At 39.9% G+C, this 5,030-nt stretch overlaps 1 pseudogene; it reads right to left on the bottom strand.

Annotated features, from left to right (window-relative positions):
- Window positions 1-1,273: 1,273 nt before the first annotated feature.
- On the bottom strand, window positions 1,274-4,713 carry LOC106379990 (annotated as a pseudogene).
- Between the last annotated feature and the right edge of the window lie 317 nt (window positions 4,714-5,030).

Here is a 5,030-nt window from a genome sequence, read left to right as displayed (position 1 = left end):
CATACGCAAAGTCGGGATACTTTGATTGGAAATGCTTCCACGCTTTTGCATCTGAAGGATGTCTGATCTCACCATCTGTTGAGTGCTCCGCATGCCATCTCATTGGTTGCGCTGTGCGTTCAGACAGATACAACCTCTGCAACCTTTCCATCAAAGGCAAATACCACATCCTTTTATATGGCACTGGAACTCTTCCACTCGTATCTTTATAACGAGGCTTTCCACAAAATTTGCATGTAACCCGCTGTTCATCCGCCCTCCAATAAATCATGCAGTTGTCGCTGCATACATCTATTACCTGATACGATAAACCAAGACCAGCTACGAGTTTCTGAACCTCGTAGTATGAACCAGGAGCTACATTATCCTCGGGTATAATACCTTTTACAAAATCAGCAATCGCATCCACACAGTCTTCAGCCAAATTATAATCTGTTTTAATGCCCATCAATCTTGTAGCAGATGATAAAGCTGAATGACCATCTCTGCAACCTTCGTACAATGGTTGCTTTCCAGCATCCAACATATCATAAAATCTCCTAGCTTGTGCATTGGGTAAATCTTCCCCTCTAAAATGATCATTTACCATCTGCTCAGTACCTACACCATAATCTACATCCGTTCTAATTGGTTCTTCTAATCTAACCGCTGGCTGAGGTTCGCTAGTACTACCATGTTCATAATCAGTTTCCCCATGATGATACCAAATTTTGTAACTTCGTGTAAACCCACTCAAATATAGATGAGTCCAAACATCCCACTCTTTAATAACCTTTCTATTTTTACAATTAGAGCAAGGACATCTTAACATACCTGTTTTTGCTTCCGGTTTTCGGTGAACTAACTCCATGAATTCGGTTATACCTCGTTGGTATTCTTCCGTAAGCAATCTCGTGTTCGGATCCAAATGAGGTCGATCGATCCAAGAACGAAAATAATTTGAAGAAGACATGGTTTTTATGAATCAAATTCGTGTGTAAAGAGAGTAAGAGGGAGGATGAAGATATGGAGTGAATGAAGAGGAAGAGGGGTGCTTGTATTTATAGTTGAAATCCTACCGACAGTCCGAGGAAATTCCAACGGAATTCCGACGCCAACGACTAGTTCGTCGGAATTTCCTCGGAATTTTTAAAACCCCCAACGGCTCTCTAACGGCTATAATATATCCTCGGAATTCATCGGTTTTTTCCGAGGAATACATTTTTCCTCGGTATTCCATAAGAATATTCCGATGGATTAATATTTCCTTGGAATTCCGTCGGTATATTCCGAGGAAACCAAATTTTGTGTTTCCTCGGAAATTCCTCGGGATATTCCGAGGATTTCATTTTCCGTCGGAATGTCCGTCAGAATACCGCTGTTTTCTTGTAGTGCAAGATAATAGAAAGTTTCACACCACAGAGAGAATGGAAGAAGCTAAAGATCAACACACGATTTTGTTCTTCGACACCTTAAACCAGACACATACAGGACGAAGGAAACATAGGTGTACCTGAAAACAGTTTCAGATTTTGTCAAGCTTCTCTGCCTTCACAACCGGGTTTGCTTTAGCTATAGCTTCTTGTTCAGCAACATGTTGTATTCATGATGTTCTCAAAGAAATTCTTCTCTATATGCATCACATCGAGGTTGTGGCGCAGAAGAAGATCCTTCCAATATGGCAACTCCCAAAATATACTCTTCTTGTGCCAGTTGTGATGAACACCGTAAGAATCTGGCATATTACGAGGGACATGCCAATTACCACCCCAACGAACTGTTTCGTTAGCTCCGTAGTAGTCGATTTGCGCTTCAATTTGTTCTCCAGTTAGATATGGAGGAGGAGTGTCTCTCACAACCCTTTTGTGCCTAAACAAATTCTTGTTTCTTCGGTAAGGATGGCCAATGGGAAGAAATCGACGGTGACAATCAAACCAACTTGTCTTCCTACCATTCTTCAGTTGAAACGCATCTGTCGTTCCATTACAATATGGACAAGCTAATCTCCCATGTGTAGTCCATCCAGACAACATCCCATAGGCAGGGAAATCACTTATGGTCCACAAAAGCATCGCTCGCATCGTAAAATTCGTCTTCGTTGAACAGTCATACGTCCTCACCCCTGTTGACCACTAGTCCTTCAACTCTTTTATCGGTGGTTGTAGGAAAACATCCAGGGACCTTTTTGGATGGTTCGGACCAGGTATTAATATGGTCAAGAATAGTAACTCCCGTTGCATGCACATCTCCGGTGGCAGGTTGTATGGAGTAAGAAAGACTGGCCACAATGAATATTGTCTCCCTGACATTCCGAACGGACTAAATCCATCTGTGCATAATCCGAGATACACATTCCGGATATTGCTAGCGAAATCTGGATGTACTTTGTTGAAATGTTTCCAGGCTCTTGCATCTGATGGATGAGTCATCTCACCATCCGTCTGAGTATGCTCGGCATGCCATCTCATCTTTCCAGCAGTCTGCTCTGATTGATACAATCTTTTCAATCTGTCTGTAATTGGTAGGTACCACATCCTTTGGTACGGTACCCTATTACGTCCCCGTCCTTGCGGCTTGAATCATGGCTTCTTGCAGAATCGACATTCTTCTAGCTTCTCATCATCTCCCCAATAGATCATGCAGTTGTCGATGCAAACATCTATCATCTCCGAAGGCAACCCAAGACTATAAACCAGTTTCTGAATCTCATAATAAGAATCAGCAGACACATTGTCTTCCGGCAAATACTCTTTAAACAAGTCCGCCCATTCGTTCATGCAACTTTCAGGTAGATTGTGATCAGTTTTAATATTCATCATTCTAGCAGCTAACGACAATTTAGAGAGACCTTCTCTACAACCACTGTAAAGTGGTTGATTCGCCGCGTTTAACATTTCGTAAAACTTTTTTGCATCTATATTAGGTTCTTCATCTTCATCATGAGCTACGAATGCATCAGCTACCATATCATGAACCCTATCATAATCTACCATCTCCTCCTGATGGTAACTATGTTCATTATGCAAATGATGATCAACCGGTTCTTTTTCCTGAAAATTGCTATTACTACTACTAGCTTCATTCTGATCATAATTAAAACCTTCTCCATGTTGAAACCAGATATAGTAATTTGCCGTGAAACCTCTATTTATTAAATGCTTCCAAACATTTTCACGGTTTGCCAGTTTCGAATTGTTGCATTTCCGACAAGGACAGAACATCTTACCACTTTCTTGGGCGAGCGGTGTTGAATCTGCTTGATGCATAAATGTCTCCAGACCCGCAAGGTATTCTTTCGTCACTCTCCCGTTAGCATCTCTATGCATATACATCCACTTCCGCAACTCGTAAATAGTCCCGGAGCCAGCCATTTTTTTTTCTTTCACGTTTTTTGTTGTTGGTGTGTTTAAAATGATGTTCAAACATCCATATTTATAGGAAAATTCGAATCTGGTAGTTGTAATTTTGCTATGAATTTACGACGAAAATTAATTAGGTGGGCAAAAAAAAACGTGTAACACCTATAAAGTTGGTGGATTCAAAAATTTCCTCGCTAAATACACGTAAACTATTCCCTCGTAAATACCACGCAAAGTTTACGTCGTATTTACGAGAAAATAGTTTTTCTTCGTAAAATACTCGTAAAATTACATCCACTTTACGACGAAACAGTTTTGTCGTTACGTTACGAGGAAATAACGATGACTTTAGTTTTTCACGTAAATTCGTTGTAAACTCGACGCAAATTTACGAGGATTGTTTTTCCTCGTTAATTTTCGTCGTTAAGCATGTGTTTTCTTGTAGTGACATGGTAATTGAAAGAGCAGTTATGTATGTCTGCATAGCGGTGTGTCCCACAGAAGAGGTCACCACAGCGAACCAACCCGTTTGTTGCAAGTAGTACATCGGCTTGGTCCTTCCTTTGGTTTTGCTGCTGGTGCTACTACCTCTTCAACGACAGGGGATGGCTGTACAGAGACAGCCATTGGCTCGGCGGTTTTGGTTTCAGCATCAACCAACGTAGCAGTGAAGGTTTCCTTTAGGATGTTGCTGGATGATCCAGACAGTGCAGATGCAAAAGCTTAGCACCCTGTTCCTGTTGAAACACATGTTCATTGTGGCGTCGCTTCTGAAGAAACCGCAGTTGTTGATGCATAGCTTTGGACCTTCGGGTGGGCTTTGGCATCCTTTATTGTCGTAGTCCATTTCTGAAAGAAGAGAAAGTTCTTGACAATTAAAAACTGAATTCACTAAGATTCAAAACGTCAGAAACAAACAAAGAAACTAAACATATTGTTCTCAACAAAGATTCTAGTCTAGCAACATACTTTGTACATGATCTTATAACCACCTATGACCAAATTTTTTATGGAGCCTTTCCAATGATTCAAGATATCAAACTCGGAGAAGGAACAAAGTAGAAGCAAGTCCAGAACTGATTTTTATAATCACACCAAAACCTAAAGCCCACAAACAGTTCCTACTAACACTTGATTTAAAAAAAAACCACAAGCTATTCAGCCAGACAGCAATACCCAAGCTAACTTGCAGCTATTTCCAGATCTGATATAAAGCTAATAGAAATGTAACTGAATTATTACTATACAGCAGAGAAGCTAAAGTCAGTTGTATCCAGCACAACCTTTCTTTACACAAATGAAATGTTAAAAATGAGTTCATATCAGCATAAAGCTAAGAAGTTTCTAAAACATAGTTAATATCAGTTCCATCCAACACTACCATCTTTATTAGAAATGAGCCTTTCATATCAACATAAAGCAAAAAACTTTCATTAAAAATCACTTCAAAGTTTCTAAAACATAGTTAACATCCAAAACATTACCATCCTTTCCTTTTTTTTCTTTTTTTTTTGTGCGAACCATACTTGAATTATAAATCAAACGAAAACGAAACAGAGTAATTTACTCATCCAACAGAGGAGAGCTAGATAAAGAGACTAAGGCTGTTTTAGCAAGAGTATCAGCCAAAACATTTCCCACACACGGGATGAAAATAAAAAACAAGTTCCTAAAGGTTTTGGATAGAGAATG

The sequence above is a fragment of the Brassica napus genome, chromosome C8 (assembly GCF_020379485.1).
Source record: "Brassica napus cultivar Da-Ae chromosome C8, Da-Ae, whole genome shotgun sequence".
Taxonomy (NCBI): Eukaryota; Viridiplantae; Streptophyta; class Magnoliopsida; order Brassicales; family Brassicaceae; genus Brassica; species Brassica napus.
The sequence above is the reverse complement of the archived record's forward strand: the minus strand, read 5'-3'. Positions and strand labels throughout refer to the sequence as shown.